The sequence below is a fragment of the Moschus berezovskii genome, chromosome 4 (assembly GCF_049115385.1).
Source record: "Moschus berezovskii isolate FMDL1 chromosome 4, NW_MosBer_1.0, whole genome shotgun sequence".
NCBI classification, from domain to species: Eukaryota; Metazoa; Chordata; class Mammalia; order Artiodactyla; family Moschidae; genus Moschus; species Moschus berezovskii.
Window position 1 is genome coordinate 99,483,001 of NC_142463.1, and position 23,822 is coordinate 99,506,822.

Here is a 23,822-nt window from a genome sequence, read left to right on the forward strand (position 1 = left end):
ATCGAACTCAGGTCTCCTGCATTGCAGGTGGATGCTTTACCAGTTGAGCCACCAGGGAAGCCCCCAGACAAGACACGGAAGCAACCTAAATGTCCATCAATAGATGAATGGATAAAGACGATGTGATGGACCTAGAGATTATTATACTAAGTGAAGTAAGTCAGAGAAAGACAAATACCATATGACATCACTTGCATGGAATCTAAAATATGAAACAAAGGAACTTACAAAACAGGAACAGATTCACAGACTTAGGAAACAAACTTATGGTTACCAAAGGGGAAAGGTATGGGGAAAGGGTAAATTGAGAGTTTGGGATTGATCTATACAGAGTATCTTTAAAACAGATAATCAACAAGCATCTACTGTATAGCACAGGAAACTTCCACTTTACTACTAATAGTAACTCCACTTTTCTGTAATAACCCAAATGGGAAAAGAATTTGAAAAAGAACATATGTATATATGTATAACTGAATCACTTTGTTGTACACCAGAAACTAACAGCACTATGAATCAACTATACCCTGCTGCTGGGAAAGACTGAAGGCAGGAGGAGAAGGGGACGACAGAGGGCAAGATGGTTGGATGGCATCACAGACTCAACTGACATGAGTTTGAGCAAGCTCCAGGAGATGGATAGGGAAGCCTGGTATGCTGTAGTCCATGGGGTGGCAAAGAGTCAGACACGACTGAGCAACTGAACAACAACATACTTCAATAACAAATTAATAGGAATCTCAAGCTAAATGTAAAGATTAGGAAAATTTATCTTATGCCAGGCCTCTGAGCCAATGCCAAAGATCTAACTCTGCTGGGCTGAATGGTTTCAAGTCTGAAAGCATTTGGTATACTCTGGAGAGCCCGCCCTTGCTATTCTCAGGAGAGCCAGCAGAGGGCGTCCAAAGCAAGCTTTCTCTCAGATGAGGCTGTATTTGAGCTTAAATAGTTTAAGTCAATCAAGTCAATCCCAACCGTGAGTTTTTAAATGTTAGAATTAAAACTGAATATGTTATCTAATATCTCCACTTTACAGTTTAGAAAACCTGAGGTATGACGTCATTTTCTCATTGTCACACAGCTACAATAAGATTTCCTAACTTTAATTCAACTTTCTTCCCTTTACACTTAGAAGATACCATACTTTTTAAAAAATAATTTTATCTTTTCCTGTGACTAAATAGCACACAAATTATTAAAAGATCATTGCAAAACTAGAGAATACGAAGTAATCTTCCAGAGAAACAATTGAGTGAAGAGCTTATTAACATTTTTCTAGGCATGTGTTGTTTACATAGTATGAAGAGTCATATAATTCTGTAACCTAGTTTTATCTCTCAGAAACAGATTGACTGTAATAAACCTTCTTCCACTCACATAACTTTTATGAAGTTTTGCTTCTCTCTTTAGTATAAATTCACATATGTGAGAGCCTGCTAAGTTTCTTCAGTCGGGTCTGACTCTTTGCAACGCTATGGACTGTAGCCTGCTAGGCTACTCTGTCCATAGCATTCTCTGTCCATGGGATTCTCTAGGCAAGAAAACCGGAGTGGGTTGCCAGGCCCTCCTCCAGGGGATCTGCTGGATCCAGGAATCGAACTCTTGTCTCTCACGTCTCCTGCTTTAGCAGATGGGTTCTTTACCACTAGCGCCACCTGGGAAGTCTGAATTCACATACACAGGGTTGTAATTTCACAGAACACACAAATTGTCACATTGATATTCTTGGCTTAAATACCCTCCAAACCTAGAAGAGCAGGAGGGAGGCTCAAGAAGGAGGGGATATACGTGTACTTATAGCTAATTCAGGTTGTTGTACAGCAGAAACCAAGACAATATTGTAAAGCAATTATAATCCAGTTAAAAAGTAAACTTAAAAGAATTTTGAAAATGCTCTCTGAATGGGCTGTACTGTGTGTTCATTCTAACACTAGTGGGCAGAAATGCTGCTTTCCCCAGCCCTTAATGAACACCTGATTTGTCAGTTTTTTTCTTGGTAATTTGGTATATTAAAGAAAAACTTCATTTTAAAAATACTGATAAAGTTGAATGTCTTTTTATATAATGATTAGTTTTCAAAAATTTTTTTATGAATTTTTGGTTTACAGCTTTGCACAGCTTATTGTTGGATTTTTTATCTCTTTCCTCAGGAATTTGGAGGGCTTTCTTCATGTATTTATTGTCTTTTGTATCTTACCAAAAATATTTCCCAGTTTGTATTTTCTCTTGTTTAGAATATATTTTTTTTGCCTGCTGAAAATTTCAAAAATTGTCATAGTTATCTCCTTTATAACTTTTGGAATTTATATTTGAAAAACTGGCCATTGCCATCCATATAAGATTAAAATATCTACCTCTATTCTATTTTTATCCATTAGGCAACTACTTTAGTGTAAGCATGGGGTTGGGAAAAAGATTTTTCCCCCAAATTATTACTAAGAAGATTAATTCATTGCATTTTAATTTGAGCACATTTTATGATCCTCAAATCAGCATACATGTTCTAACTCTCAAATAATAGATTGCTTAAGGGAAATGGTGGAACAGAGTATTTGAAATGGAAACTTTCCCAGAAAATCTAAAGATTAGGTCCATATTAAGGTCCATATGGACACTTTGACACAGTGTTGATAAGGAGGGAAACAAAAGAGTGAAGAGTATGTGGCTGTGATGACCTCTCTCTCTCTCTAATTATGGTATTAACCCTGCAATTAATTCTTCTGAAGAGGCTCCATTCCAAAAGTGATAGAGGTATTGTGGCTGTCCTGTACCCGCTTCAAGACACAAATGGTAAAAACTTCGCTCTCAGGTCAATATTCTGGGGAAGGGAGGTTCAGCATCTTTTAAAATATAGTCCTCCCCACTTATCTGCAGGGAATATGTTCTAAGACCCCCCTGAAACCACAGATGTTACAGAACCCTATATATACTGCTTTTCCTATGCTAATTGGGGTGGTGGGGGTGGGGGTGGAAGGAAGCAGTACGCTGGACAAAGGGATGACCCGCCTCCGGGTGGGAATAAGCAGGATCATGCTAGATTTCATCAGGCTGCTCAGAACAAAGCATGGCACAATTTATAGTTTCTGGCTTCTTATTTTTGGAGTTTACCATTTAATATTTTCTGACCTCAGCTGACTAAGGATAGCAAACTTCAGAGAGTGCCAGCAGGATAAGGCAGGGGCACTGCTGCTGCTGCTGCTGCTAAATCACCTCAGTCGTGTCTGACTCTGTGCGACCCCATAGACGGCAGCCCACCAGTCTCCCCCATCCCTGGGATTCTCCAGGCAAGAACACTGGAGTGGGTCGCCATTTCCTTCTCCAATGCGTGAAAGTGAAAAGTGAAACAAATTGGCATTCATTGAATGCTCCCATGCCATCCAGTTTAATCCCTACAACGGGGCTGCGTTCCAGATATCATTAGCTTATTTTCACATGAAGACCCTAAAGTTTATGGAGATTAATATCTATCCTACAGTTTCACAGCTCCTAGACTGCTGAGCCAGGATTTAACTCAACACTATCTGAGACCAAAGCCAATTCTCTTTATAAGACAAGAAAGGAAATAAGTAATTTAAACAAAACAGCAACACAAGCATGATTAACATGTTTTGAACTATAACTTGTCCTTTCTGGCCCAGTTAAAAGCTGGCAAAGAAAAACAGATACACAAAGAAAGCCCTGTGCCCTCAATAGCATGGAAGATTAATTACCTGGTTGGCATTCAAGGCTCTGAGGACCCCTGCCTTCTTCAGTGTGCTTAGAGATCCCAGGCAGTTTCTGAAGTTCTTATATCTTCCTGCCTCAGGAATTATATGACGTTTGCTTTAATCATACAGCAGTGATGTTTACAAATAATAGCCATCCATAAAAGTCTTATCTACAGTCAAAGTGAACTGTATGAGGTATGAATTGAGAACATATCTAAGTTGTGTTTTAATTATTTAAGAGAACCTCTCCCTAATTGCAAATAGAGTCTTTTCTTTACAACCCATCTTAGCAATATCCTGTAATTTGTGATGAAAGAAAATTACACATATTGAAGTATAGGAAAGTAATTTTGGCTTATATATGATTTAACTTGAAATTTACACTAACCGGAATAGCTTATTTGTAGAAATAGAGCTACAGATGTAGAAAACAAACACAGTTATCAGGGGATAAGAAGGGGAGGGATTAATTGGGAGATTGGGATTGACACACACACACTATTATATGTGAAATAAACTAATAAGGCCTTACCGTATAACACAGGGAACTCTATTCAATACTCTGTCATGACCTATATGGGAATAGAATCTAAAAAAGAGTGAAAAAGTGAAAGTGTTAGCGGCTCAGTTGTATCTGACTCTTTGTGACCCCATGGACTGTAGCCTGCCAGGCTCCTCTGTCCTTGGAATTCTCTAGGCAGGAATACTGGAGTGGGTTGTCATTCCTTTCTCTGGTGGATCTTTGCAACCCAGGGTGGGTGTATGCATATGCATAACTAATTCACTTTGCTGTTACACCTGAAGCTAACATAACATTGTGAATCAACTATAACACATTTCTTTCTGAAAATTACAAAACCCCAGCCTGTTTGTGGCCTATTAAACCTGCCAATGTACATCTGCCTTAACCATTAAGGAAAAGAATGCATTTAATAATCAAAATGGAAAAACTGTGGTTCAGGCATCCTAAATGGAGGTGGGGGGGCATTGTGAATGTGGTTTCAAACATGTTCCTGTATCCCTAAGAACTTGGATTTTCTGAACTGTAGCAGAATCAAGGACACCACCAGCTGCTTTCAAAATAATATCTGCTGGCAGCTGCCACTGCAACCTCGTGACCTCAAGTTCTCCCCTTGTAACTGTGCAACTATTTAGTGCCCCAACCAATCTTTGCTTAACAAACACACTTACGTCTTTCCAGCTCCTATTACAATTCTTGACAAACAACTTACGTAATTTTGCAATTTTTGCCTTTATAAACCTCCCCCCATTTGTGATCTAGCAGAATACAGCTCAAGCGCTTCCTGAATCTGTGTCTCCTGGGCTATAGCCCTCACTGTGGCTCAAATAAAACTCTTTCTACTCTTATTACAGACTGTTTACTGATTATTTCCATTGATACCTAGTATAAGCCCATCTTCCTTTCCCTTCTCTTTTATCTCTTCTTTCATCTCTTTCTATTGTTGATTTCTTTTAGTTGTCCTTTTTTCTATAAAGATGGGTTGCTTCCACTCTGGAGAATCATGATGTTTCTATCCTTGCTGGAAGTATTTGTCATCGGGGCTGGACATATGTTATGCACCCTATGCTCTGCTTAGGAGCACTTTACTCTAAAGTACAAATCACCCTCAGCGTGTCCCTGGTTCCCACAATACCTCCTGGAGCTCCTCCTTGTTCCTGAGGAACAAGTCACTGAAAGTTTGTTCTAACACAGAACAGCCATGTCAGAATAACTTGCAGTGGTAAGATATTTTACAATAAAGTGTTTTCACATAAGTCATCAAGCGAGATCCTAACGGAATCTCTGGGAGTGATGTAGGACAGTACTCTATTTCACACCCTGGAAACTCGATGAAAGGAGCGATCAGGAAGCCTGGTTCCAGGTTCAAAGTCACACTCAGTGGTAGAGTTGAACATTGACTCTAAGCCTTCTGACTTCCAATCTAGTTGTTTGTTGAATCATAGGCTTTTTTTTTTTTTTTAATAGCCTATTTGGAAAGGGTCACAAGCTCTCCTCTCTTCTTATAGATAGCAAAGGATTAAACTACGATGTAGGTTTCAGAGCGTATTCAACCTTAACTAGACTACAACCTCGACAGACTGTAACTTTAAGGCTGGAGAGGATAATGGTGCTTATCAACTCTTAGTCTTTTACTCTACTGATGAGGAACCTGAGGCCCAGAGAAGTACTCTGCCTGGCTCAATTCACAGCTAGTGGTCAAGTGGGCCTTAGAAAGCATCACTACGAATAAAGCTAGTGGTGGTGATGGAATTCCAGTTGAGCTATTTCAAATCTTGAAAGATGATGCTGTGAAAGTGCTGCACTCAATATGCCAGCAGATTTGGAAAACTCAGCAGTGGCCACATGACTGGAAAAGGTCAGTCTTCATTCCAATCCCAAAGAAAGGCAATGCCAAAGAAGGCTCAAACTACCGCACAATTGCACTCATCTCACACGCTAGTAAAGTCATGCTCAAAATTCTCCAAGCCAGGCTTCAGCAATATGTGAACCGTGAACTTCCAGATGTTCAAGCAGGTTTTAGAAAAGGCAGAGGCACCAGAGATCAAATTGCCAACATCCGCTGGATCATGGAGAAAGCAAGAGAGTTCCAGGAAAACATCTATTTCTGCTTCATTGACTATGCCAAAGCCTTTGACTGTGTGGATCACAATAAACTGTGGAACATTCTGAAAGAGATGGGAATACCAGACCACCTGACCTGCCTCTTGAGAAACCTGTATGCAGGTCAGGAAGCAACAGTCAGAACTGGACATGGAACAACCGACTGGTTCCAAATAGGAAAAGGAGTACGTCAAGGCTGTATATTGTCACCTTGCTTATTTAACTTATACGCAGAGTACATCATGAGGAACGCTGGGCTGGAAGAGGCACAAGCTGGAATCAAGATTGCTGGGAGAAATATCAATAATCTCAGATATGCAGATGACACTACCCTTATGGCAGAAAGTGAAGAGGAACTCAAAGGCCTCTTGATGAAAGTGAAAGAGGAGAGTGAAAAGGTTGGCTTGAAGCTCAACATTCAGAAAACAAAGATCATGGCATCTGGTCCCATCACTTCATGGGAAATAGATGGAAAAACAGTGGAAACAGTGTCAGACTTTATTTTTTTGGGCTCCAAAATCACTGCAGATGGTGATTGCAGCCATGAAATTAAAAGACACTTGCTCCTTGGAAGGAAAGTTATGACCAACCTTGATAATATATTAAAAAGCAGAGACATTACTTTGCCAACAAAGGTCCGTCTAGTCAAGGCTATGGTCTTTCCCGTGGTCATGTATGGATGTGAGAGTTGGACTGTGAAGAAGGCTGATCGCCGAAGAATTGATGCTTTTGAACTGTGGTGTTGGAGAAGACTTGAGAGTCCCTTGTACCGCAAGGAGATACAACCAGTCCATTCTAAGGGAGATAGATCCTGGGTGTTCATTGGAAGGACTGATGCTAAAGCTGAAACTGCAATACTTTGGCCACCTCATGCGACGAGTTGACTCACTGGAAAAGACTCTGATGCTGGGAAAGGTTGGGGGCGGGAGGAGAAGGGGACGACCGAGAATGAGATGGCTGGATGGTATCACCGACTCTGTGGACATGAGTTTGAGTGAACTCAGGGAGTTGGTGATGGATAGGGAGGCCTGGCGTGCTGTGATTCATGGGGTCGCGGAGAGTCGGACACGACTGAGCGACTGAACTGAACTGAACTGGACTGCAGCTGATATCAGAAACCAGGCTTTCTTACTACCGGTACAGTATTTTTTTATGAGGCTACTCAGCCTTTGTTATTAGATTGTTTTCCAGCCTGTGTTTAAATTCATGATAGGACAGGAAAAACTAATGGTTCTGTGGTGACAAAGTGTACCTTAGAGGACCTCTGCCACTCTGATGATGCCCTGCGGGGGAAGAGCACAAGGCTTAGTTTCCGAAGAATCTTGGTTCAAATCCTGTTTCCTACTCACAGTGTAACATAGGCATATTCCTGAGCCTCTTTGAGCCTCAGTTTCCTAATGGTGTGTGGTAGGATATTACCAGATGAATTTTATTTTTTACATTACTTGTTAAACACTAGCCCCTTCCCCTTTAAGCAGTTGGATGGGAATTGAGTTTCTTATGTCTCCTACATTGGCAAGTGGGTTGTTTACCACTAGCGCCACCTGGAAAGTCCAGATGGATGGTGTGTGCGTGTGCACTAAGTTGCTTCAGTTGTGTTTGACACTTTGGGACCCTATGGACTGTAACTCACAGGTTTCTCTGTCCATGGAGATTCTCCAGGCAAGAATATTGGAGTGGGATGCCATGCCCTCCTCCAGGGGATCTTCCCAACCCAGAGATTGACCTCAAGCCTCCTGTGGCTCCAGCACTACTAGCAGACTCTTAACTTCTGGGTCACCGGGGAAATCCCAGATGGATGATACACTTCTGAAAAGAGAAGGGTGGTAAAAAACGCTTACATCAAAACAAATTTTCTGTTGGAGAGTAGAAATATGACCTCTTGACATATAGCCACAAATATAATATCCAGTAAGTAGTCATCAAGTCATGACACACGGGTACAAATGCCCAATAGGATTTTTCTATGATAATGGATATGTCCTAATCTGGGGGTATCGATGCTTTAGCCACTAGCCACATACAGTCGTCCAGGACTTGAAATAAGGCTAGTGAGAATGAGGAGTTGAATTTTTAATTTTATTTAATTTTTGTCAATTAAATTTAAACATTTGGTTAGTGGCTACCACACCGGACAGGAAAGACCAAGAAGATGGGGGTGGATTTCTTATCGAAGGAGGTTGATATGAAACAGAAAAGAATTTGCTCTTATTTTTGAGGAAGCTTAGAAACAGAGAGCAACTTCATAGAAGTAAATCCTGATAACGTGAAGGAATTGTGAGAAGTTTTGGAGGAAAGCTATTGCTGTGGTTCAGTCACTAAGTCATATCCAACTCTTTGTGAACCCATGGACTACAGCATGCCAGGCTTCCCTGCCCTTCACTGTCTCCCAGAATTTGCTCAAATTCATGTCCATTGTGTTGCGATGCCATCCAACCATCTCATCCTCTGTTGCGTCCTTCTCCTCCTGCCCTCAATCTTTCCCAGCAGCAGGGCCTTTTCCAATGAGTCAAATTTAATTAGATTGCCAAGCTGACACCTAGGTTTCACTTCAGTGAAACATCCTGCAGGATGTTTTTTGACTCCAGTTTCCCTGTTTGAAACGTGAATGGCAGTGATCCCTTTGCCTTCTTCTTCAAATGACCAGTGAACTCCATTTTGAGTTTGATAGTAAAGCTTTTCGCTGCTTCATCATTTGAGGTCAAGTAGAAATTGTCTTCAGCTTTAGTGTGACAGCAACTCACTTAATGCCTATTTTAACTAATGAGCAGTTTCATACTTTACTCTTGGTGGAAGATTTTTTTGGAAAAGGTCAATTACTTTTTGACAGCTAAACATTTCAGTACTAGTAGACTGGCATGAAAAAAGAACCTCAGTCAAGCAGGGGCAGTGGAGTGGGGAACACCTAATGGAATGATCATAGATCACAGAAAGATTTTTTTTAAGGTGGTTTAGGAGAATGTCATGAGAAACGCTGGGCTGGAAGAAACACAAGCTGGAATCAAGTTTGCCGGGAGAAATATCAATAACTTTAGATATGCAGATGACACCACCCTTATGGCAGAAAATGAAGAAGAACTAAAAAGCCTCTCGATGAAAGTGAAAGAGGAGAGTGAAAAGGTTGGCTTGAAGCTCAACATTCAGAAAACAAAGATCATGGCATCTGGTCCCATCACTTCATGGGAAATAGATGGAAAAACAGTGGAAACAGTGTCAGACTATTTTTTTGGGCTCCAGAATCACTGCAGATGGTGATTGCAGCCATGAAATTAAAAGACGCTTACTCCTTGGAAGGAAAGTTATGACCAACCTAGCTGCTGCTGCTGCTGCTGCTAAGTCACTTCAGTCGTGTCCAACTCTATGCGACCCCATAGACGGCAGCCCATGAGACTCCACCATCCCTGGGATTCTCCAGGCAAGAACTCTGGAGTGAGTTGCCATTCCAATGCATGAAAGGGAAAAGGGAAAGTGAAGTCGCTCAGTCGTGTCCGACTAGTAGCGACCCCATGGACTGCATCCTACCAGGCTCCTCTGTCCATGCGATTTTTTAGGCAAGAGTACTGGAGTGGCTTGCCATTGCCTTCTCCTATGACCAACCTAGAGAGCATATTAAAAAGCAGAGACACTACTTTGCCAACAAAGGCTCATCTAGTCAAGGCTATGGTTTTTCCAGTGGTCATGTATGGATGTGAGAGTTGGACTGTGAAGAAAGCTGAGCACCGAAGAATTGATGCTTTTGAACTGTGGTGTTGGAGAAGACTCTTGAGAGTCCCTTGGACTGCAAGGAGATCCAACCAGTCCATCCTAAAGGAGATCAGTCCTGGGTGTTCATTGGAAGGACTGATGCTGAAGCTGAAACTCCAATACTTTGGCCACCTCATGTGACGAGTTGACTCACTGGAAAAGACCCTGATGCTGGGAGGGACTGGGGGCAGGAGGAGAAGGGACAACCGAGAATGAGATGGCTGGATGGCATCACCGACTCGATGCACATGAGTTTGGGTAAACTCCAGGAGTTGGTGATGAACAGGGAGGCCTGGCGTGCTGTGGTTCATGGGGTTGAAAAGAGTCGGAGACGACTGAGTGACTGAACTGAGCTGAACTGACTGAGGAGAATGTGAAAAGGAAAGTCTGGTAGAGGGATCTGGAAAAATCTGAAGGGACTAACACACAAGGAGAAGGTGAGTCTTGAAATACTTTCTAATCCTACCTCCTGAGAAAACAGCATAAACCACTCATTATTTTAAGAAGCTATCAGAATTCCTCCTTGCCCCCTAAGGAGCAACTTTTTACACCCTTGGACTTTGTCCTATTATATTTGACAGAGATGTTGACCCTGAGGACTGCTGCAAGAAAGCCCTGTAATAGCCCATGATATTGGAACAAATGGTATCAGTAGGAGAGAGGAAATGAGTCACCGAGGAGGTGCTCATTAACCTTTACAGCCAGTCTGGAGAAACTCTAGTCTTGACGACATAGGGTTTATGGCTACCCACTCAGCCCCCGCTGTAGTGGACAGGTGGTATAGTGCAATCTCCTCTTCTCCACATTTCCTGGGCAAAATGTTGTCTATACCTGTGACAAGCTTTGCCAGCTACAAAGCATCAGATGATTTGCCCAAGAAACACAATGGAAGTTATGCCACCAAATTGTAAACTGAAAAATCTATACATCATTAGCTCTCTTCTTCATCCTTCAGTGTATTCAATCCAGGCTTTATTTCCTCTGTGAACCCTACCCTAAATCAGCCCCTCTTTTGTAATAAGATTTCCCTTATTGTATGGAAATTATTTATTTGTGGGCACGGATGCCACTCTCAAGAACAAGAATGTGACTTGATCTCTATCTGTGTGTCTGGCACTTGGGTGGTGTTCAAAATGTGTTTGCTGGACCAGACTCAATATATTAAAGTCTCCAAGATTCTTGGCACATAAAAGATACACAAAATACATTAGCTTCCATTTTCTATATTTTCTGAATAATGTATGCACACATAGAGAGGTGAAAAGATTATGATAATAGCAGGCATCCCCTGGTAGCTCAGATGTTATAGAGTCCACCTGCAATGCAGGAGACCTGGGTTTTCATCCCTGGGTTGGGAAGATCCCCTGGGAAAGGAAATGGCAACCCATCCCAGTATTCATGCCTGGAGAACTCCATGGACAGAAGAGCCTGGCAGGCTACAGTTCATGGGGTTGCAAAGAGTTGGTCACAGATGAGTGAAAAGACAATTCATTTTTGCGGGGGGGGGGGTCGTCTTCAAACATATAAACTTGGGGCTTCCCTGGTGGTCAGTGGTGACGAACCTGCCTGCCAGTGCAGGAGACAGGGCGCTATCCCTGGTCTTGGAAGATCCTGGATGCTGCAGAGCAATGAAGCCTGTGTGCCGCAACTATTGAATGTCTGCTGTAGAGCCCAGGAGCCGCAGCTACTGAGCCCATGTGCAGCCGCTACTGAAGCCTGAGCTCCACAATAAGAGAAGCCACCACAATGAGAAGCCTGCATACCACAACTAGAGAGGAGCCCCTGCTTACTGCAACTAGAGAAAAGAAATAAACAAATAATATTAAAAATAGACACTACCTTGATAAGAAAATGGGGATGATAATTAAGACTCTTGGGAATTTTATTAGTAGTGTGGAAGCATAAAACATATATTGGCATACCTTGGAGATATTGTGGGTTTGGCTCCAGCCCGCCACAATTAAAGCAAATATCACAATAAAGTAAGTCACATGAATTTTTTTGTTTTGCAGTGTATATAAAAGCTGTGTTTACACTGCAGTCTATTAAGTGTACAATAGTATGTCTAGAGAACAATGTACAAACCTAAGTAAAATTACTTTCTTGCTAAAAAATGCTAAACAGCATCTGAATGTTCAGAGAGTCATAATCTTTTTGCAGGTGGAGGGTCTTGCCTCAATCAATATTGAGGGCAGTAGACTGATCTGGATAATGGTTGCTGAAGACTGGGGCTTCTGGAGTAATTTCCTAAAATAAGAAAGAATGAAGTTTGCCACATTGATTGACTCTGTCTTTCATCAATCATTTCTCTGTACCTTTCAGTGTTGCTTGATAGTATTTTACCCATAGTAAAACTTTCAAAATCAGAATCGTCTTGAACCCTGCCACTATTTTATCAACTAAGTTTATGTTGCATCTGAATTCTTTGCTGTCATTTCAGCAATCTTCATAGCATCATCTTGAAGAGTAGATTCTATCTCAAGAAACTACTTTCTTTACTCATCCATAAGAAGCAACTCCTCATCCATTTTATCATGAAATTACAGAAATTCAGTCACATCTTCATTCTCCACTTCTAGTTCTTCTGCTATTTCCACCACATATGCAGCTACTTCCTTCACTGAAGTCTTAAACCTCTCAAATTCATCCATAAAGATTGGAATCAACTTCTTTCAAACTTTCATTAATATTGATATTTTGACCTCTTCCAATGAATCATAAATGTTCTTAATGGCATCTAGAATTGTGAATCCTTTTCAGAAGACTTTGAATTTACTCTGTCCAAATCCATCAGAGGAATCACTATTGATGGCAGCTATAGATGCACAAAATGTATTTCTTAAGACTTAAGTCTTAAAATCACTTCTTGATCAATGGGTTACGGGATGGATTTTGCGTTAGCAGGCATGAAAACATCACTTATATCATTGTATATTGCCATCAATGTTCTTGGGTGACCAGATGCTTTGTCAATAAGCAGTAATATTTTGAAAGGAATCTTTTTCTCTGAGCAATAGTTTTCAACAGTGTGCTTAAAATGTTCAGTAACCCATATTGTAAACAGGTCAACAGGCTGTTGACCTGTCATCCAGGCTTTGAGGTTTCATTTATAAAGGAGAGGCAATGTAGATTTAATATGTCTTTTTTTAAATTTAGCTTTTTATTGAAGGATAATTGCTTTACAGAATTTTGTTGTTTTCTGTCAAACCTCAACATGAATCAGCCATAGGTATACATATATCCTCTCCCTTTTAAACCTCCCTCCCATCTCCCGCCCCATCCCACCCGTCTAGGTTGATACAGAGCTCCTGTTTGAGTTTCCTGAGCCATATGGCAAATTCCGGTTGGCTATCTATTTTACATATGGTAATGTAAGTTTTTCCATGGGGATGGTCTTGGTCCCTGTCTCCTGTACAGTATCACGAACCTCCGTCCAGAGTTCATCAGGCACTCTATCTATCAGATCTAGTCCCTTAAATCTATTTCTCACTTCCACTGTATAATCATAAGGGATTTGATTGATGTCATATCTGAATGGTCTAGTGGTTTTCCCTACTTTCTTCAATTTAAGTCTGAATTTCACAATAAGGAGTTCATGATCTGAGCCACAGTCAGCTCCTGGTCTTGTTTTCGCTAACTGTATACAGCTTCTCCATCTTTGGTTGCAAAGAATATAATCAATCTGATTTCGGTGTTGACCATCTGGTGATGTCCATGTGTAGAGTCTTCTCTTGTGTTGTTGGAAGAGGGTGTTTGCTATGACCAGTGCATTCTCTTGACAAAACTCTATTAGCCTTTGCCCTGCTTCATTCCGTGCTCCAAGGCCAAATTTGCCAGTTTCTCCAGGTGATTCTTGACTTCCTACTTTTGCATTCCAATCCCCTATAATGAAAAGGACATCTTTTTTGGGTGTTAGTTCTAAAAGGCCTTGTAGGTCTTCATAGAACCGATTAACTTTGGCTTCTTCAGCATTACTGGTTGGGGCATAGGCCTGGATTACTGTAATATTGAATGGTTTGCCTTGGAAACGAACAGAAATCATTCTGTCCTTTTTAAGATTGCATCCAAGTACTGCATTTCAGACTCTTTTGTTGACCATGATGGCTACTCCATTTCTTCTAAGGGATTCCTGCCCACAGTAGTAGATATAATGGTCATCCGAGTTAAATTCACCCATTCCAGTCCATTTTAATTCACTGATTCCTAGAAAGGAGAAAGGGAAAGATATAAGCATCTGAATGCAGAGTTCCAAAGAATAGCAAGGAGAGATAAGAAAGACTTCCTCAGCGATCAATGCAAAGAAATAGAGAAAAACAACAGAATAGGAAAAACAAGAGACCTCTTCAAGAAAATTAGAGATTCCAAGGGAACATTTCATGCAAAGATGGGCTCAATAAAGGACAGAAATGGTATGGACCTAACAGAAGCAGAAGATATTAAGAAGAGGTGGCAGGAATACACAGAAGAACTGTACAAAAAAGATCTTCACAACCAAGATAGTCTAGAGCCAGACATCTTGGAATGTGAAGTCAAGTGGGCCTTAGAAAGCATCACTACTAACAAAGCTAGTGGAGGTGATGGAATTCCAGTTGAGCTATTTCAAATCCTGAAAGATGATGCTGTGAAAGTGCTGCACTCAATATGCCAGCAGATTTGGAAAACTCAGCAGTGGCCACAGGACTGGAAGAGGTCAGTCTTCATTCCAATCCCAAAGAAAGGCAATGCCAAAGAATGCTCAAACTACCGCACAATTGCACTCATCTCACACGCTAGTAAAGTCATGCTCAAAATTCTCCAAGCCAGGCTTCAGCAATATGTGAACCGTGAACTCCCAGATGTTCAAGCAGGTTTTAGAAAAGGCAGAGGCACCAGAGATCACATTGCCAACATCCGCTGGATCATGGAGAAAGCAAGAGAGTTCCAGGAAAACATCTATTTCTGCTTCATTGACTATGCCAAAGCCTTTGACTGTGTGGATCACAAGAAACTGTGGAACATTCTGAAAGAGATGGGAATCCCAGACCACCTGACCTGCTTCTTGAGAAACCTGTATGCAGGTCAGGAAGCAACAGTTAGAACTGGACATGGAACAACAGACTGGTTCCAAATAGGAAAAGGTGTACGTCAAGGTTGTATATTGTCACCTTGCTTATTTAACTTATATGCAGAGTACATCATGAGGAACGCTGGGCTGGAAGCAGCACAAGCTGGAATCAAGATTGCTGGGAGAAATATCAATAACCTCAGATATGCAGATGACACCACCCTTATGGCAGAAAGTGAAGAGGAACTCAAAAGCCTCTTGATGAAAGTGAAAGAGGAGAGTGAAAAGGTTGGCTTGAAGCTCAACATTCAGAAAACAAAGATCATGGCATCTGGTCCCATCACTTCATGGGAAATAGATGGAAAAACAGTGGAAACAGTGTCAGACTTTATTTTTTTGGGCTCCAAAATCACTGCAGATGCTGATTGCAGACATGAAATTAAAAGACGCTTCCTCCTTGGAAGGAAAGTTATGACCAACCTTGATAGTATATTAAAAAGCAGAGACATTACTTTGCCAACCAAGGTCCGTCTAGTCAAGGCAATGGTTTTTCCCGTGGTCATGTATGGATGTGAGAATTGGACTGTGAAGAAGGCTGATCGCCGAAGAATCGATGCTTTTGAACTGTGGTGTTGGAGAAGACTCTTGAGAGTCCCTTATACTGCAAGGAGATCCAACCAGTCCATTCTAAAGGAGATCAATCCTGGATGTTCATTGGAGGGACTGATGCTAAAGCTGAAACTGCAATACTTTGGCCACCTCATGCGACGAGTTGACTCACTGGAAAAGACTCTGATGCTGGGAAAGGCTGGGGGCGGGAGGAGAAGGGGACGACGGAGAATGAGATGGCTGGATGGCATCACCGACTCTGTGGACATGAGTTTGAGTGTACTCCGGGAGTTGGTGATGGACAGGGAGGCCTGGCGTGCTGTGATTCATGGGGTCGCGGAGAGTCGGACACGACTGAGCGACTGAACTGAACTGAACTGAACTGAATGTAAGTTTCCATGTTAGTCTTTCCATGCATCTCACCCTCTGCTCCCCTCTCCCTGTGTCCGTAAGTCTATTCTCTATGTCTGTTTCTCCATTGCTTCCCTATAAACAAATTCTTCAGCACCATTTTTCTAGATTCCATATCTGTGCATTAGAATAGGATATTTATCTTTCTCTTTCTGACTCACTTCACTTTGTATAATAGGTTCTAGGTTCATCCACCTCATCAGAACTAACTCAAATGCATTCTGTTTTATGGTTGTAATATTCCATTGTGTATATGTACCACAACTTTTTAATTCATTCATCTGTCTATGGACATCTAGGTTGCTTCCATGTTCTAGCTATTGTACATAGTGCTGCAATGAACAATGGGATACGTGTTTTTTTTCAACCCTGGTTTCCTCAGGTTATATGCCTAGGAATGGGCATATGGTGGTTTTATTCCTAGTTTTATAAGGAATCTCAATGCCATCTTCCATAGAGGCTGTATGAATGTACATTCCCACCAACAGTGCAAGAGCATTCCCTTTTCTCCACATCCTCTCCAGTATTTATTATTTGTAGAGTTTTTGATGAGGGCCATTCTGATTGGTGTGAGGTGATATCTCATTGTGGTTTTGATTTACGTTTCTCTAATAAAGAGCAATGTTGAGCATCTTTTCACGTGTTTGTTAGCCATCTGTATGTCTTCTTTGGAGAAATGTCTGTTTAGGTCTTTTTCCCACTTTTTGATTGGGTGGTTTGCTTTTCTGGCATTGAGCTGTATGAGCTGCTTGTATATTTGGGAAATTAATCCTTTGTCATTTGTTTCATTTGCATTATTTTCTCCCATTCCGAGGGTTGTCTTTTCACCTTGCTTATAGTTTCCTTTGCTGTGCAAAAGCTTTTAAGTTTAATCAGGTCCCACTTTTTAACTTCTGTTTTTATTTCCATTACTCTAGGAGGTGGGTCATAGAGGATCTTGCTTTGATTTATGTCATTGAATGTTCTGCCTATGTTTTCCTCTAAGAGTTTTATAGTTTCTGGTCTTACATTTACGTCTTTAATCCATTTTGAGTTTATCTTTGTGTATGGCATTAGTTCAGTTCAGTTCAGTCGCTCAGTTGTGTCCAACTCTTTGTGACCCCATGAACCGCAGCACACCAGGCCTCCCTGTCCATCACCAGCTCCCAGAGTCCACCCAAACGCATGTCCATTGAGTTGATGATGCCATCCAACCATCTCATCCTCTGTCATCCGCTTCTCCTCCTGCCTTCAATCTTTCCCAGCATCAGGGTCTTTTCCAATAAGTCAGCTCTTCACACCAGGTGGCCAAAGTATTGGAGTTTCAGCTTTAGCATCAGTCCTTCCAATGTACACCCAGGACTGATATCCTTTAGGATGGGCTGGTTGGATCTCCTTGCAGTCCAAGGGACTCTCCAACACCACAGTTCAAAAGCATCAATTCTTCGGCGATCAGCTTTCTTCACAGTCCAACTCTCACATCCATACATGACCACTGGAGAAACCATAGCCTTGACTAGATGGACTTTGTTGGCAAAGTAATGTCTCTTTTTTTTAATATGCTGTCTAGGTTGGTCATAACTTTCCTTCCAAAGAGTAAGCGTCTTTTAATTCCATGGCTGCAATTGCCATCTGCAGTGATTTTGGAGCCCAGAAAAACAAAATCTGCCACTGTTTCCACTGTTTCCCCATCTATCTGCCATGAATTGATGGGACCAGATGCCATGATCTTAGTTTTCTGAATGTTGAGCTTTAAGCCAACTTTTTCACTGTCCTCTTTCACTTTCATCAAGAGGCTCTTTAGTTCTTCTTCACTTTCTGCCATAAGGGTGGTGTCATCTGCATATCTGAGGTTATTGATATAGTGTTAAGAAGTGTTCTAATTTTATTCTTTTACATGTAGCTGTTCAGTTTTCCCAGTACCAACTACTGAAGAGGAGGTCTTTGCCCCATTGTATATTCTTGCCTCCTTTATCAAAATAAGGTACCCATAGTTGCCTGGGTTTATATCTGGGCTTTATATCTTGTTCCGTTGGTCTATATTTCTGTTTTTGTGCCAGTACCATACTGTCTTGATGACTGTAGCTTTGTAGTATAATCTGAAGTCAAGAAAGTTGATTCCTCCAGCTCCATTCTTCTTTCTCAAGACTACTTGGCTATTTGGGGTCTTTTGTGTTTCCACACAAATTGTGAAATTTTTTGTTCTGCTGCTGCTGCTAAGTCACTTCAGTCGTGTCCGACTCTGTGTGACCCCACAGACAGCAGCCCACCAGGCTCCCCCGTCCCTGGGATTCTCCAGGCAAGAACACTGGAGTGGGTTGCCATTTCCTTCTCCAATGTGTGAAAGTTCTAGTTCTGTGAAAAATGCCATTGGTAATTTGATAGGGATCGCATTGAATCTGCAGATTGTGTTTGGTAGTATAGTCATTTCCACAATATTGATTCTCCCCACCCAGAAACATGGAATATCTCTCCATCTGTTTTATATCGTCTTTGATTTCTTTCATCAGTGTCTTTTAATTTTTTGTGTACAGTTCTTTTGTCTCCATCAGTTCAGTTCAGTTGCTCAGTCGTGTCCGACTCTTTGCGACCCCATGAATCACAGCACGCCAGGCCTCCCTGTCCATCACCAACTCCCGGAGTACACTCAAACTCATGTCCATTGAGTTGGTGATGCCATCCAGCCATCTCATTCTCTGTCGTCCCCTTCTCCTCCCGCCCCCAATCCTTCCCAGCATCAGAGTCTTTTCCAGTGAGTCAACTCGTCGCATGAGGTGGCCAAAGTATTGCAGTTTCAGCTTTAGCATCAGTCCTTCCAATGAACACCCAGGATTGATCTCCTTTAGAATGGACTGGTTGGATCTCCTTGCAGTCCAAGGGACTCTCAAGAGTCTAGGTAAGTTTATTCCTAGATATTTAATTCTTCTTGTTGCAATGGTGAATGGGATTGATTCCTTAATTTCTCTTTCTGATTTTTCATTGTTAGTATATAGAAATGCAAGTGATTTCTATATATTGATTTTGTATGCTGCAACTTTGCTAAATTCACTGAGAAGCTCTAACTATTTTCTGATACTATCTTTAGGGTTTTCTATGTACAGTATCTTGTCATCTGCAAACAGTGAGGGCTTTATTTCTTCTTTTCTGACCTGGATTCCTTTTATTTCTTTTTCTTCTCTGATTGCTGTAGCTAGGACGTCCAGAAACTATGTTGAATAATAGTGGGGAAAATGGACACCTTTGTCTTGTTCCTGATCTTAGCAGGAATGCTTTCAGTTTTTCACCACTGAGAATAATGTTTGCTGTAGGCTTATCATATATGTCCTTTACTATGTTGAGGTAGGTTCCTTCTATGCCCATTTTTTGAAGAGTTTAAATCATAAATAGGTACTGAATTTTGTCAAAGGCTTTTTCTGCATCTATTGAGATTATCATATGTTTTTAATTTTTCAGTTTGTTAACATGGTGTATCACATTGATTTGCATATATTGAAGAATCCTTGCATTCCTGGAATAAATCCAACTTGATCATGGTGTATGAGCTTTTTGATGTGTTGCTGAATTCTGTTTGCTACAATTTTGTTGAGGATTTTTGCGTCTAAATACACATCACAAAGGTGCAATTAGAATTAAACACAGAATATGTACAAAATGAACACAGTTTAGGTGTAGACCAAAAAGGTATTGTAATCTTTTGAAAAATAACTTGATTAGATATTACTTTATCCTCTTACACTAATTTACATTTATACAAAATTTAATTAAACATACTAGAGTGAGGTGCTGGAGAAGGCAATGGCAAGCCACTCCAGTACTCTTGCCTAGAAAATCCCATGGATGGAGGAGCCTGGTAGGCTGCAGTCCGTGGGGTCGCTAAGGGTCGGACACGACTGAGCGACTTCACTTTCACTTTTCACTTTCCACTTTCACACATTGGAGAAGGAAATGGCAACCCACTCCAGTGTTCTTGCCTGGAGAATCCCAGGGAAGGGGGAGCCTGGTGGGCTTCCGTCTATGGGGTCACACAGAGTCGGACACGACTGAAGTGACTTAGCAGCAGAGTGAGGTGCTAAGAATGTCGGCACTATCTATATTTAAAGTTACTGCACTATGACTTTATAAATCCAAATTTCAAAAGGAAGATACTTAATAACAGAATCTTCTTTTGGATTACTTAATTTTTATTGCCTATATCTTGCATGTTCATATGAACATATATACACACTTAATACATACAACTATAGATTCCTTGTAAGAAATGTAATAATCATATACTACTAATTACTGAGGATTAAGGTACTTAACAAAATGCCTGAATTCCAACATGTTTTTTTCTCATCATAAAATCCAGAGTCCTATTATAACAGGCTCTTAAATTCATAAAGCTTTTTAATTTTGAATTATTGAAAATGATTTATGTTATTTTAGTAATTATATGAAAACACTCATACTGTAGGCTTACCAAATCACTGGCTAAAAATAATGCCATAATTAAGCTTCCCTTATAAAAAGAAACCCCACTATAATTCTGAAAGCTTTGTTAGGAGGCCCCTTGCAGTAAATCAAGTAAGAGCCATACATTGGTTTGAAACCTCTTAGTTCAAAAGTCTATAAAGAGAACTGTATGTATAGATGAAAAATTCTCCTCTAAATTCATCTCTTAGAGCTTCAATACCCTTTATTTCTCCATCCAAGCCAAATTTCATACCTGATAATTATGTGAAGTTCTACTTTATCACTACATAATAATAACATATTTACTTCTATTCATTTTAATAGTACCCCTTAATCACTGACAATTTATTATTTCAAATACATACCAGCTCTCTGAAAGAAAATGGAAAGATCTCAGAACCTTTCTTAGTCGCTCCTTATTGTAGAAACAAATTGTCCATCTTTTGAGAATTATTTTCTGTCCCTTAACACTTTTATGTTTTTTAAAAAAGCAAAATAACTTTTTAAATTTTAAAGTGTGCCTACAAATTATTTCCCCTTCTGACAATTCCCAAAGTTGACAACAGGATATTATTCCAGGATTCACCCTAAAAAGTTGATTTTTCTTAAAAAGATAGTGTTTTTCTAAACACAAAATGTCATTTGAATATGTTTCGTAAGAATTTGTTTATATAGACATTCTATCTGCTAGTACCAAAGAATGACTGTGTAATACCAGTATTTCTTTGGCTTTTGTACTGGAATAAAGTCATACAACGCCATACATTATAAATTATATAATAGTAATTTATAATTGTTCTTTGTCAATAGAATCAGAAGGATAGAACATCTAGTTCTTAAGAAACCCAAGCAAATTTAAAAGCTATATAATACAATGAAGAAAAATTCAACTTAGAAGGGCATAAGCAGATTTTAACTAAGATTTTAAATGTACTAATTTCCTCATTTAAAATTTCTTCTCCATCAATATAATTTCATGTCTCAAGGACTGAATTAACAATACAATAATTGTCAAGCTATTTCCAGAAAAATCAAGTGTCCCTGCACCTTCAATTTTCTGTACAGTTCCATTTAGCAGTTTTTTGTGCAAGAGTTAGCAATTCATGACACAAGGGTCACTTTTTGCTTTTCCTGCAGAGTTGATGACGCTCATTAAGCATTGCCCAAATTCCTCAAGTATCATCCCTTCAGCAGCTGCCTTTGATTTTCCCTTCTTGTCTGCCTGCTCCGCCTGGGCAAGAAGGCAATTACATGTGGCTTCAGCTACTTCCCTAGTGACAAAAGTGAATGGTAACTTTCCTTCTCCGCTATTCAGAGCTGATGCTGGCCTGGTTAGCAAGTCCGAAATTTGAGAGGATAACTTGGTCTTCGCTGCCGTTTGCTGCTGCACCCTTACTTCAGCTGCATCTGCCAAGTGCATCAGCGTCTTTCTTTCTGGGCTTTCTTCAAAATTCTTACAGCCAATACACTTGCATATTGAGGAAAACGTTATTTTTGCCTCACAGCATTCACAGTAGTTCTTAAGACATCCTGATCGTTTGCAGTTACATCCTTTGCTGTGACGTCGATCAGATTCTCCCTCCTTCCCTTTCCCTATCTTAGGCTTAAAAGCTTCTGGATTTCTGTCAAGGCATGCCTTTATTGCTTTTTGCGTTTCATTTTCATGTTCCAAGTTACTATAACAATTAGTACAATTGCAGTTGTTGCAAAATTCACCATTTGCAAAGCAATCACAATATAATTTCAAACACAGCGATTTTGTGCAATTACAGGGCTTTCTGGGCCGACTGGCAGACTCCGATGGGATTATGCCATTGAACGGAAGCCTTGCCTGGGTCTGGATACCAGGTGTTCCAGTAAAGTTAGAGCTGCTTGTTACAGACACATAGGAAGACTGCTGTAGCTGAGTCACGTACTGAGCAGGAAGCACTGCATAGCCCACATTCCCTGTTCCCGGAGCTGGGGCCAGCACAGTGCCTGGTGGCAGGTTCGTGAGGTTTGGCTGGATTTGTGGCAGTGGGGTGGCAGGCATGATGAGCCGCTGCTGTGGCTGGCTGGTGGTGACTATCTGAGAAGTTGGATTGATCGGTTTTGGAACAACTTGTTTGACTGCGCTGATACAAGCGGGACGGACATCCGCACTGGGGTGGTGTTAACAACAACTGGTTTTGCCTATTTGGCGATTTCAAAGGTGAGATGGCTATTTTATTTGGTGTCTGTGTTGTAGAATTTAAAGTTGATCCAATAACACCACTTTCAGATATTGTTACGGTCTTTGATGGAGTCCCCGGAGTAGACTGTGAAAGAACCCTACCTCAGCTGGCACCACCTCCATGATCATTCTCCTTCCAGAAAGTTGGTCAGGTGCCAGCTCCACCAGCATCTCTCCTCATGTAGTTTAATAAATAATGAAGCTGGCGGCACTGCCGCCTCCTGCTCAGGCCGCGCTCCCTGGGTCAGACTCTGGTTTGTTCAAAATCACGCGCCCTCCTCTGCAACTCTTTGAAAGAGTTTTAGAAGGATAGGCATTAGCTCTTCTGTAAATGCCTGATAGATTTCTCCTGTGAAGCCGTCTGGTCCTGGGTTTTTTGGGGGAGGAGATTTTTTTTTATCACAGCTTCAATTTCAGTGCTTGTAATTGGGTTTTTCATAATTTCTATTTCTTCCTAGTTCAGTCTTGGAAGATTGAACTTTTCTAAGAATCTGTCCATTTCTTCCAGGTTATCCATTTGATTGCCATATAGTTGTTCATAATGGGTTCTTATAATCCTTTGTATTTCTTCATTGTCTGTTGTAACCTCTCCTTTTTCATTTCTGATTTTGTTGATTCGATTATTCTCTCTTTTTTTCTTGATGAGTCTGGCTAAAGGTTTGTCAATTTTGATTATCTTCTTAAAGAACCAGCTTTTAGTTTTATTAATCTTTACTATTGTTTCTTTCATTTATTTTTCATTTATTTCTGCTTGGATCTTTATGATTTGTTGCCTTCTACTAATTTTGGGGTTTTTTAAATTCTTCTTTTTCCAGTTATTTTAGGTGTAAAGTTAGCTGTCTATTTGATGTTTTTCTTGTTTCTTGAGGTAGGATTATATTGCTATAAACTTCCCTCTTAGGACTGCTTTTGCTGCATCCCATAGGTTTTGAGTGGAGTATATCTCTCTCCATGGATACATCAGGAATACATCTTCAGACACAGAAGTGCTTGCAGAACATCAGCTGAGAGCAGACAGGAGTGCCTGACCAGTAGAAA

The 23,822-nt window shown here is 40.7% G+C and overlaps 1 pseudogene; it reads right to left on the reverse strand.

Annotated features, from left to right (window-relative positions):
• Positions 1-21,665: 21,665 nt before the first annotated feature.
• LOC129540410 (protein lin-54 homolog) lies at positions 21,666-23,223 on the reverse strand (annotated as a pseudogene).
• Between the last annotated feature and the right edge of the window lie 599 nt (positions 23,224-23,822).